We start from the raw sequence: 13,537 nt of genomic DNA, 5'->3' as shown, positions 1-13,537 counted from the left end.
GAGCATTGTTTCGTTCTGCTGTGCATGGGGTCGCTATGAGTCGGTTCCAACTCGATGGCACCTGACAACAACAACAATGGGTCGGAATCGACTCAAAGGTACTTAACAATAGAAATTGAGTCCTGTTGTGGTGCTGTGGGTTAATGTGCCAGAATGCAAAACTGTTTGAACTGCAAGGTTGTTGGTTTAAGTTCACCAGCTGCTTTGGAAACCCTGTACAGGGTCGCTATGGGTCTGAACTGACTCAACAGCACTTAACAACAACAACAACAACATAGAAATAAAACAAATCTGGTAAATATAAAAAAAAAAACCTGTGAATCTAACGACTTGGGGGGCAAACTTGCAAGGCATACCCTTAGGTGGGCTGATGATGCATGGAGGGGATTGTAACCATGACAATGAAACAATATAGGATAGGATGAATGTAAAACTAATGTTCTCCAATGTAAACTATTACATAATTCACAATAAAACATTTTTAAAAAACAAAACTGTGAATCTAAACTCATTTTCATGGAATTTTCTTAATGGTGAGGCATTAAAAAGGACAAAGGTTTCAGGCAAGCTTTTTTTTTTTTTTTAGCATTTTGCAGCCTGTCTAGTTTTGGAATGTTGGTAGCACTTCTTTCAAGCTTCCTTGTCTCAAAACAGTGCTCACAAAAGGATTATATGAGATGTTCACCTGAAGGAATAATGCAAGGGACCTGAAGTCTGTAGAGTTGGTAGATACCGATGGGGAGAGAGCCAGTAGATGTATCTGCTTCCTTCTCCTCTAGAATGAACACCTTCCATAGTGATGGTGCATAGAGAGGGAGGTATCAGGGATCTATATCAACTGTTAAAGATGTCTGGGGGCCTGTACCATTGCTTGAACAATCTATGGTAATAACTATGGCTATGATACTGAGAACTTTAACCTGATAAGCCAGATAACAATGAGAGAAAAATCAGCAGGCTTAGTAGTTAGAGTGGCACTGGATGAGATGGAATTGAGACAAAGAAACATATGGGGGTGCCCAATAGACCAGCACTGGAGCAAAAGTTGTGCCTGAGTGTGGAAGCAGGTTACCTTTTTCATGGCCTGGGATGTGTAGGAGCATACAGACTTCAAGAAGACAGACATACTAACAGGACAATAACCCAAAAATTGCCTTTCTGAAAAAAAAAAAAAAATTACATATGGATGGTAGACCAGATGGCCAGCCTAAGTTAAGGTGCATTTATGAAGTATTTGCTGATGAAGATGGTATGTTTAGCCTCACCAGCATCTTCTTATAGTACAGATAAGGTATAGTCTCACAAAGAAGCAGAGGATGACGGGGATTAAGGATGATTGAGCCGTTGTGAACTCTGTGGCTGAGAAGTGTTCTCTGCCCATGGTTGATTAACTCTGGGTGGGACCAAGGAACCTTGGCTTGACTGAGTGTGTCATTAGTGGAAACTTGTGACTGATTAGTCTTACAATGGAAAGATGACTTTCTGTAAGTGATGACCATAAGAGGAGTGCTAAGTAGTGGTCTGAGTCTTCAGCCAGGCAGACTGCATTAAGATCCCAGATGGCACTCAAGAACTGCACGACTTTGGACAAGACATGGAACCTCATGGAGTTTTAGTGTTCTCATAGGAAAATGAAGGATGATATGTTTTGTTGGGGTGATATGAGTATTAAATGATCTGATGCAAAGCACTTAGAATAGTTGCTGACATATAATAAACACAAAACACATTGCTGTTGTAAAGTGCCATTAAGTCGGCTAACAACCTGTATTAGTTAGTGAGTCTATATAGGGTTTCCAAGGCTTTGTGGGTCAGAAAGCTTCATCTTTTTCCTGTGGATCGACTGATGAGCTCAAACTACCAACCCTGTTGTTCACTGTCTAGTGTTTATTCTACAGAGCAACCACACTCCCACAAAAAGTTAGCTTTCCCATAATTATCATTAGTTGCATGGTGTCTGTGCCAATTGCACAGGTAAGCAGTGTCTATATATATAAATTAATCCTTACCTTCAGGTTATATTATTCTCATTTTCCAAATGCAGAAACTGAGCCTGAAAATTGCACAACATCTTGAAGTCAGGTGGGAGATTCTAGGTGGTGTTAATAGTTAATGGGCTTGCAGCTAACCAAAAGATTGAGAGTTCTAGTCCACCAAGAGGTACTTCAGAAGAAAGTCCTGGCAATCTACTTCTGAAAACCCAACCATTGAAGCCTTCAGAGCATGTTTCTCCTCTGACACACTTGGGGGGGATTAAATCTGTTGCACGGGAACCTTTTAAAGTATTGAAGAGCAGAGACGTCAGTTTGAGGACTAAGGTGCGCCTGACCCAAGCCATGGTATTTTCAATAACCTCATATGGATGCGAAAGCTGGACGGTGAATAAAGAAGATAGTAGAAGAATTGATTCCTTTAAGTTGTAGTGTTGGAGGAGAATACTGAAAGTGCCATGGACTGCCAAAAGAACCAATAGATCTGTTTGGGACGAAGTGCAACCAGAGTGCTCCTTGGAGGCCAAGATGACTAGGCTTCGTCTCTCATACTTTGGACACATTGTCCGGAGAGAACAGTCACTGGAGATGGATGTCATGCTGGGTAAGGTGGAGGGTCAGAGGAAAAGAGGAAGACCCCCCAACGAGATGGATCAGCTAGGTGACATCATTGATGGCATCAAGTGTGGCGGCGGTAGTGAGATTAACCCAGGATCGGACATTGTTTCATTCTGCTGTGCATGGAATTGCTATGAGTCAGTTCCGACTCGATGGCACCTGACAACAACAACAACAACAACAACATGAGTTAGAGGTACTTGATGGCAAGTGGTTTAAGGTAAGGCTGCCAGTAAGTACCAGAGATGTGCTGTAAACCCAGAGCACCTTCTGGAAGGCATACAGGAAACTTGGCTGATGTTCTTTGAAATTCATAAACCTCAGTCTTTCAATGCCTAATCAGTACTGGGCTCATAAAATGCCATTGGTGCCTCTTTCTGGAGCAGGTGCCAACTCCTAGTGGTAACCTGCTCTGTCTTCATGTACAGGCAGGTGGGCTCCACGCTACTGGCAGTGACGAAGTCTAAGGAACTGCAGGGGACTGCTCAGGATTAGAGCCAAAGGCAGATCTTGACATCAGTTGGGGAAATGCCTGCTCAGGCCAACTCAGAAAAAATAAGACTATATTTTTGCATGAATGGATCTCTCAATTAAAAGCATCCCAGTGTACCGGGATTGGGGATGTGCTAAGTTTGTTCTACAAAGGAAAAATGGGGTAACTTGTCCCATGACCAGGATGTGACATGTGTTCTTCCTGGGTCTCTGAGCCTTAACAGGCAGTGAGCAGGCTCTCTGTGCCTGCTCCTAGCCTCAAGCCTTTTCCACTGCTAACAAGGTTATAAGCTGCTGCACATAAAGGTTTAGTTACAGAGTGGCTAGCAAGAAAGAGAACTCACCTTGGGCTGCTCAATTGTAACTGTTTTGTAGCCCAGAAATCTACATGTATGCATCAGAATGTTATGTCAGGTATTGTGCTACATGCTTTCCAGAAATTTTCTATTATTTAGACAAGCTGGATTTCACATACAAGGACATTGAAGCTCAAAGAGTCTGTTTGACTTTGCCAGAACCTCACAGTGATTAGTTGGAACGGTGGGAAATCATTATCACAACTTACATTTGTACAGGTCCCAGATGTTCACAAAACTTCCTGATCAAACACATAGCTCTAATTTTATCGAACTTGGTTCAAATGGGATTGAAATGTCCCTTTAAAGAACTTTCTGAACATAAAACAAGCTATAACAAAGTACAGTGCAGATGGGCCTTCCATAGGACTTGACAATGATTTATACAGTATAACTGACATGCATAAATTGGGAAGTGGGAGGTCTGACCTTGCAAAAACTTCCACAGAGTTTTCCTTTTAATAATATGTGCCTCTCATACATCATGAATTTTGTGAATAAAATTCCCCATCTGAGACAGACATACAAATTTCACTCAACAATCAACCCAACCCCCTCTGCCCTGGGCTGCCTTCTCTCTTTGCCACTTTAAACTGTTTTGATGAACACATCCACCATTGGAAATAGACTTTCCCCTGACCTACCCCTAGGAGTTCCTGCCCAGTCATCATCTCGAAGTTTCTGATAGTGGTCATCAACCTCCTCTGAGAAGCCTGACCTCATCTCTCCAGCCCACTATGATAGAATAGCAAGATAAAATACATGATGCCCAGCTGAATTTGAATTTGAGAATGCTAAGAAATATATATTTTTCCAATACTAAGTATGTCCCAAACAATATTAATGATGAACTAAGAAAATTGTTCTGTGGTGTATAATGTTGCTATGAGTTGGAACCAAATTGATGTACCTAACAACAACAAGCAGATTTTTTCTGCTTTCTGTGAAATTCAAGTGTAGCTTGTGTTCTGTATTTTAACTTGCTAAATCTGACAAGGCATTTGTGTGGTCTTTTCCTTCTAATTCATGCAGCATTTCATTGTTTGAATCACTGTTGTGTATTGGACTTTGTCTTCTCTTCCTCAGTACATTGACAGCATTGAGAGACTGGGACTGGTCCCACATGGGGCCTCACACAATGCTTGCATAAGGGGAATCTTACACAAATCTCCTGATTCTCTCACAGGCACTGGGGTTGAAGTTTGGGCTGAGTATAGAGTGAAATTCAGAAGTATTTTTGCTTGACTTTTCAGAAACACATCACATAAATGTATGAGGTATATATATATATAAACTTTTTATAGTGAACGGAGTGAAAGAGTATAGCACAGATCATCAATTTTACATCTAACAAATCAAATACCTTGTTTCAATCCAATGATATTGCAGTCCCCTTGTGCAAAAAAAATTATTCCATTTCCTTCCAGTGGTTCCTATTTCCAATCCACATTCTTTCCCAACCCCTCTGAACCTTGTTCCCAGGTAAATGCTACCCTTTTGATCTTGAATGGTTGACTATTCCATGGTGAGCAAACCTCATCACTTTTGTTGTCCCCTCACACGTTGTCCACCATTTGGTTTGTATCAGAAAGAGTGGCCAAGGGCCATAATCTTGGATTCCTCTAGTTTCTTTATGATCATTAAGCCTGGTATTTTTAATATTTTGTGTTTTATTCCACACTTTCTCTTACTTTATCTTAGCCCTTCCATGGTGATCTCTTTTAGATCAATTGGTACTGATAGCTGTGCACCATTTAGTTATTTATTCTAACATCAGAGCCTTGGAGACTAGTCCATTAGTTCATATGTTCCATTGGCCTAATTGATTTCAAGTATCTTTAATTTCCATCACTCTTCTGTTTTTTACACATGGAGAGACCAATATTTGAACCTTAGATGGCCACTCCTGAGTTAAGATCCCAGTTTCTGTTCACCAAAGTAGGATGTAGGACATGTCTTTGTGGATTGTGTTATGCCAATTGACTATGGTGTCCTACAAGGTACATTCTTAAAATGTTGCTCTTTCTGAGTGAGTTGCTTATTATTTTTTTTTATTATTCATTTTGCCATCTACCCTCAAAACAAAATAGATAAAACAAAGCCAAAGCAAACTAAGCTAAATAACTATAGATAACCAACCTTCTCCACCCATCTGTTAATTTGTCATACTGTGAAGACATTGTGTTGCTGTGATGTTAGAATCTATGCTACTGGTATGCCAGATATCTGCAAGATCACCCATGATTTGTGGAGTTTCTGGACTAAGGCAGAGTAAGAAAAAAAAAAAAAAAAGGCCTGGTCACCCACTTCTGAAAATTAACCAGTGAAACCCCTGTGGATCACAGCAGAATACTGTTCAATATAGTGCTAAAGGATGAGACTCCTAGGTTGAAAGGCATTAACAATACAGGATAGCTCCAACAATGGACTTAGAGCTGGCACAGGAGTATACAACATAGTCTTCTGTTATACTGAGATTGCCATAATCCATAGCTACACTAGAGAGCAGCTAACAACAAACATTATAAACTTGCATTGCTTTAGAAAGCAAGTTTCACCCAACTAATTGGCTGGAGTGGTGATGACCAAGTTTGATGATGAAAACAGAAGACTGGTTCTTCCCAAACATGTTAGGTTGCTAGGAACTAATTAGCTGGTGTTAGGAGTTTTAGGAGCGCTTGCCATAGACCAGAATACCAGAGTCTTGGATGGGAAGTGTTCCTTAGGTGCACAAATACTGGCAGGCAGAGTTGATGTCCTGGTCTCTGTTCAGTCTCCCTTCTTATGAGAGCTGTTGCCAATTGCACAGTGCAAGAGTCATGGTGGTGGTTCTGCCATTGAAACAATCAGATGAGGTCTCTCTTCTAAACCTTGTCACTTATGAGACACTTAAGTGCCTTGACTTGAGGGATGTTGTTGTTGTTGTTGTTAAGTGCCATCGAGTCGGGTCCGACCCATAGCGACCCTGTACAGGGTTTCCGAGGGTGTAAATCTTTATGGGAGTAGAAAGCCTCATCTTTCTCCCGCGGAGCGGCTGGTAGTTTTGAACCGCTGACCTTAAGGTTCGCAGACCGATTCGTAACCACTACGCTACCAGAGCTCCTTTGACTTGAGGGATGTAGCTCATTATATTGTACATGCTGCAGCAGATGTGTTCATTGTTAAAGTGGTTATTGTCCTTGTATCATGTTGTCATTATTGCTTCTCTTCCTTGCCTATTTTTTTTTCTCTCTTTTATTTTATAATCCTGAACCAGATACTTAACTTTTTTGTTTCAATTTTCCTTTCCACTAGATAGGAATATTAATTTTTATCTCTTGGGACTATGTGGAATATTAATTAAAATTGAGATTCTAATAGTATCTCAATTTTGTCTGGTGCAGAGAAGGTACTTAAAAACAATGACTCCTTTTTCCCTCCCCTTGAAGGTTTTGATGGGTTTGTTCCCTCCCATTCATAAACCTATGTTATTTCATGGCTTACCTCTTTATACTCAGAAGAAAAGAGTTAGAAGCTAGTCAATGCATTTGCAAAAATTCTAACCTTAGGCAGGAGGTGTTAATGTTGCTGTTGAATGCTACTAAGTTGATTCTAACTCAGAGGCAAGCCCTGGTAAAGTGGCTTCTCTTTCTGTTTGGGTAGCAAATTCAATTCCACTAAATGACACCTTGGGAGACTGAATCCCGGAGGATGATCTTCAAGTGCTTCCTCTTGCTAGAGGTTTTGCTGTCTTGTTAAATATTCACCATCTGCCCTGGATATTTTCAACCCAAGCAAATGTTTAACTGCGAGCACAGATGCAGATCACGCTAAACAAGAGGCCTGTCAGATGCTTGAGATTCATGGAAACTTCAGAGTGAATATTTGAAAGTGAAGCCATTTTGGAGTGCTAATTCACTTTCATAAATACTTCAAATATATTAGCTCTGTTTTATTATTGTGATTTCAGTGAAAGTGTGCAGAGCAAATTGGTTTTCCATTTAACAATTATACACATTTTGTTTTGTGACTTTGCAAATTTAACAGCACTCTATTCACCCCCTCTTTGCGTTTACTATTTTAATTTGTCCTTCTTTCTGGTATCTTCCTGCCACCTGAACTTTATCCCTGAACAAATGCTGCTCTTTTGATCTCATATGGCTGATTATTCTAAAGAGTATGTTGTACCTACCTTGCTGGTATTATTGTTAACCTTATAGACTTGCCTATCATTTGGATGAAAGTTGAGTCATGGTGCTGAATTCATTTCCTAAATGTTTTCTAAGAGTCATTGTCTTGCAGGTTCCACTGGTATTTTTTCAGACAAGTAAGCCTGGTCTACTTTATGATTTTTAGTTTTGCTTTACAGTTTTGTCCCACTCTATCCATTCATTTCTAAGATGGTCCCTTTTTGAGTGATTGGTAATGGTAGCTGGGTGCTATCTAGTTTTTCTGCTTTCTGGTTCAAGGATCCTGGGACTCACATGGCCTTTGAACTAATATTTTCTTTGAGTCTCTGATTTTCTTTGCTTTGATGTTTAGAGACCAATAGTTGTAACTTAGTTAGTGACTCACAAACTTTTAAGACCCCAGTTGCTACTCAACAAAGTAGGATATAGAATATTGTGTTTGTGCTTTATGGTATGACAATTGACCTTAGTGTCTTCTGACACTATGGTCCTATATTCCCTCAAGGTGTTTGGTTATGACTAAGAAGTTTTGATAATTTTGACTCCTTGTCTGTTCTGCTTTGTTCATAGATATATTTGTTGCAAAAATAAATACACGTAAAAATCCTCTGTGAAACTTATTCCTGGGTGTAGTCCCATTTGCCTTCACACCTCTGTTCAACATGAATGTCTATCACTGTGATCACTTGTAAAGCACTGTATTACTATTAGTGCAGTGCTAGGTATGTAATAATAGTTACCTTTGTTTCCTTTAACTCAAGTTCTGCTCATTGTCTTAATTTGTCTTGATCATTTTATGCTGACATTTCCCTTATTGTATGTTGCCTTTCCCTTCATTAATATGCATGTGCCCTGTAGTTGGAGTCCTGGTGTGGTGTAGGATAGGCACTGGACTGCTAATAGCCAAGTCAGAAACTCTATACAGGGTTCCTATGAGTGGGAACAGACTTGATGGTACTTAACAATAACAACAACCCTCTAGTTAATGACTTATTCTCCCTACCCCTATGTTTCCTGGTAATCTTCAAAGAATGATTCTGTGTGTAAACCTTTTCTTGACTTTTCATAGTAGTGGCCTCATACACTATTTGTCCTTTTGTGATTGACTAATTTCACTCAAAATATCCTCTGTGTTCTACCATGTTCTGAGGTGTTTGTCAGATTCACTGTTGTTCATTAGCATTGCATATTATTCTATCAAGTGTGTGCACCAAGATTGTTTGTCTATTGATGGGTACTTTTGTTGTTTCCATGTTTTACTACTGTGAGTAATGCTTAAATGAACATGTTGTTGTTGTTGTTAGGTGCCTTTGAGTTGATTCTAACTCATAGAAATCCTGTATAGAGTTTCCAAGGTGGGTTTGAACTACAAGCCTTGCAGTTAGCAGCCCAGTGATTATCCTACTGCTCCACACCAGGACTCTATATATCTCTTCATGTCATGACACTTTTGTTTTTATGTTTTTTAGGTTATATACCTTTTGGAGTCCTGGTGTGCTGTAGAATAAGCTCTGTACTGCTAACCACAAGGTCCTTGGGAAAACACTGTACCAGATCACTATGAGTCAAAATTAACTTGACAACACTTAATAACAACAATAGACTTATTAGCAGGTTTGTTGGATCATCTGGTATTTCTATTTCCAACTTTTTAAGGAATGACTATACTGTTTTCCACAGTATTTGCCCATTTCATAATCACATCATTAGTGTTTAAGGTTTCCAGTCTCTACATCCCACCAACATTTGTTGTTTTGTTGTGGCACTGTGGGTTAATACTTCCGATTGCAAAGTTGTTTGAACTGCAAGATCAGTGGTTCAAGCTCACCAACTGCTCCTCAGAAACCCCATACAGGGTTGCTATGGGTTGAATGTGACTCTACGGCACTTAACAACACTTTTTAAACTTTGTTATTAATGCTGGGATGAGGTGATATCTTCCTGTTGTAGTTTTCTTTGTACAGGTCTTTTGTGTATTTGGTTAGATTTGTTCCTAAGGACTTCATCTTTTGAATGGTTGTTGAAAGTGGCATTATTTTCCTGGTTTTCTTTTCAAAGTTCTCTTTGTTCTGTAAAGGAATTCAACTGAGATTTATAGGTTGATCTTAAACACTTCCTTCTATTAGGAAGTAGAAGAAAGCAAGTCATTTTCTTGTTGAGTCTCTAAGATTATCTGTGTATAGGATCAGATCATCTGCAAATAGAGATAGTTTTCTTTTTTTGAAAATCAGGATTGGGAATCAGATTTTGTCAATGTATTTTCTGCATCAATTGAAAAGATAGCTCTTTTCCTTTATCTATCAGTGGATTACATTGATTGTTTTCCTAATGCTCAGCCATCCTTGAAGCCTGGTATGATTCCTACTTGGTCATCTATTATTTTTTTTTATTATGTGTTATATTCTTTTAGCTAGGACCTTGTTGAAAATGTTTGTATCTATGTTCATGAGAGATATTGATCTATAATTTTGGTTTTTAGTGGTATCATTCCCTGATTTTGTTATCAGGGCTATGAATGCTTCATAAAATAAATTAGAAATTATTTCCTATTTTTTTAATATTCTGGAATAGTTTGAGTAGAATCAACTCTTCTCTGAATGTTTTGTAGAATTTGCCAGTGAAACCACCTGGGATAGCACTTTTGTTATTGTTGTAGTTGGGAATATTTTTTTCATGACCCATTCAATTGTTTTCTTTTGTTATGTGTCTGTTAAAATTTTCTACCTCAGTCTTTATTTAGGTAGGTAGCATGTTTCTAGAAATGTGTCCAGTTCTTCCAAGGTTTAGTTGGTTCTGTTTGATGTCACCCATTTCATTTCTTATTTGTTTTATTTGTACGTTTTCCTTTTTTTAAATTTGCTAGTGATTTGTAGATTTTATTAATTCTTTCAAAGAACTAACTTCCCATTTTGTAGATTCTTTCTATTGTTTTCCTATTTCATTTATGTATGCTTTCATTTTTATGATTTATTTTCTTGAGACTGCAAACTTATTTTTCTGTGTTTTTCTAAATATTGAATGTCTTGGGTTAAGTTGATTTTGATTCTTCTTTTTTGATGTGTGTGGTTGTTGCTATATGAGGCTTTCTACTCCCGGAAAGATTTACACCCTCAGAAACCCTATACAGGGTCGCTATGGGTCGGAACCGACTCGATGGCACATAACAACAACAAAGCATTACTATTGCTGTTTGGCAAATCTTTGATATGCCAAATAGCATTTTTGGCATTTTCATTCTTGTTTGATTCAAGGAATTTTGCTAATTCATGTTTAAATTTCTTTTATTATCCAATAATTTGAAAGCAAGGTGTTTTTCAAATTCCATGTACTTATTATCTTTTTGCTTTGTAGTAATACTCATTTACTAATTGATACCTGTGGTTCTCTATTTTCATTCTTGTAGGTTTATTTTAATTTGGGTATTTCTATATGTAGATTGGCTTCAGTATATGATGTTAGTGTGTGTGTTAATCCCAAATTGTTCTCTATCATTGTTGGTTCTCTCTGAAGAACTTCCTTAAGTATAGCTTGTGAAGTTGATCTGGTTTTCAAAAATTTCCTTAATTTCTGTGTATCTGGAAATTTCACAGTTTTGCAGTCACATTTGAAAGATGATTTTTCTGTTTGTATAATTCTTGGTTGGCAATATTTTTCTTTCAGAGTATGTATTTCTTCTCATTGCCTTCTTGCTTGCCTTATTTGTGTCTAGCAATCAAAGGTTAGTCTCATAGATTTTCTTTTACAGGTAACTTTCCAACAAATCTCCAATAATTCTCTGGATCCTCCACCGCTTCCTATTCTGGAATTCTAATCACATATAAGCTATTCTCTTGCTGATGTCCCATATGATGCTTAGATTTTTTTGTTTGTTTGTTTGTTTATTTTTTTTTCAATTATCCATCTAACAATTTAATACTAAGTTATTTGTCTTCAGTTTAATTAATTCTGTTTTATATTGATTTAATTATGTCCCTTTCCCCTTTCAAAATAATGTTTATTTCTGAAATCTTAGTTATAATCACCTTGATATCTATGTTTTTGTATGGTTTCTAATTTTTCATTTATTTTGTCAACATGTTCTTGTAGTGTTTTCCTGAAAATGTTTTTTTTTTGGGTTTTGTCTGATTTTTTTCTGTGTTTTTTGGAAACAGTCTCTCAACCTTTAGAATGTACGTTAATATAATTATCTTGAATTCCCTATCAGATAGTGCCAATTCCATTTCTTCCTTAGGAGGTTGTCTAGTTCTTCTATATTTTAGTCACTTGTTCAAGCCACTTCATCTTATTTCTTCTTGTGAATAGATGCTTTCTGTCATCTCCTAGACAATTTGGTGTTGTTGCTGTTGTTAAGTCCTGGTGTGGTGCTGTAGGATAAGTATTCAACTGCAAGTTTGGTTTGAACTGAAAAAAATTCATGGCTCAAACTCACTAGCTGTTCCTTGAAAACTCTACATGGGGTTGCCATGAGTCAGAAATGATTCCATGACACTTAACAGCAACAGTCCTGGTGTGATGCTGTAAGATCAGCACTGGACTGCATTGTTGTTGCTGTTGTTGTTATGTGCTGTGGAGTCAGTTCCGACTCATAGCGACCCTGTACAGGGTTTCTGAGGCTGTAAATCTTTATGGGAACATAAAGCCTCATCTTTCTCCCACGGAACAGCAGGTAGTTTCGAACTGCTGACCTTGCGGTTCACAGCCCAATTCGTAAGTCAAAAACTGTATACAGGATCGCTATGAGTCAGAACTTACTGTTGTTGCCAAGCGCCGTTGAGTTGGATCTAACTCTTAGCAATCCTGTATAGGGTTTCCACTTGAGTGGCAAGTGGATTTAAACCACTCAACTTTTGGTTAGAAGTCCAGTGCTTTTCCTAAAGCACACTTACTTGATGTTTGTATGTTGGTTTGTTTTCCCAGGTTTGTTTTTGTTTTCTTTTAATATATTCTTGTGAATGGGACAGTTGTAATACTCTGCTAGCTTGGCAACACTTAGATCCTTGCCACTTGTTTTCTGATAGATATAATTAGGGAATTGGAGTGTGTGTGCAGTTTTCTGTATTCTGTTTGTGTAGAATGCTTGCGGGTGGGTTAAACTGGTGTCAGCCACTGTCTGTCATCGATCAAGCAGTGTTGAAGATACTGTACTGCCTTTTCTTAGTGGATATGGCTGCAGAAGCTGCAGGTGAAGGTGGATAGGGTGTGCTTGGTTGCTATTTCCTGCTGGGAGAACAAAAATATAAAGAGAAAAAGTGACAATTACAAAAAATAATTAGTAGACTTGTGGTAAGAAGATGCACTACATGGACCATCTATAACAAACATATGACAAACAAAAGAAAAGAGATACAAATAAAAATTCTGGCACCCTGAACTACAGAAGGAGGATTAGAGAAGTGGATGGATTGCTTGTTGTGAGGAGAGGCCAAGCAAGGATGGTGAGAGAGGGAGACTGACTGGTGAATGGCTAACTAGGTATAGCTCAGTCATCTTCTGATCAGCTTTGTTAGTGGAAGTAGGCCTGGCAGAGCAGATTGGTATAGGTGACAGAAATGGTGGGAGTTTTCCTTTTCCCCCACTGTCTCCTGGTGATCTGAAGTATGGTTAGCTCCCAGTGCAGACTCTGCTCTCTGGGAGCTCAGCATCAAGTGTTTGGAGGCACGCCAGTGTGAGGGGAGGGCCAGCTGTATCACTTTGATGTGCTGCTTTGGTGCCTGGATTCAGGTAGGCTCAGCTCCAGACTTATAAATGCTGTAGAACCACCAAACCAGCATTTAACTGGTCACACTACCCCAAGTTTCTATGTGGTTCTAAGAAACACTGAAACCAGCTCCATCAAGAGTATACAGAGACTACTTCTGGATTGACTGTCTTGAATATTGAAAACACTAAGCCAATAGTAACTCAATCTAGG

The sequence above is a fragment of the Chrysochloris asiatica genome, unplaced genomic scaffold (assembly GCF_000296735.1).
Source record: "Chrysochloris asiatica unplaced genomic scaffold, ChrAsi1.0 scaffold00208, whole genome shotgun sequence".
Classification (NCBI taxonomy): Eukaryota; Metazoa; Chordata; class Mammalia; order Afrosoricida; family Chrysochloridae; genus Chrysochloris; species Chrysochloris asiatica.
The sequence above is the reverse complement of the archived record's forward strand: the minus strand, read 5'-3'. Positions refer to the sequence as shown.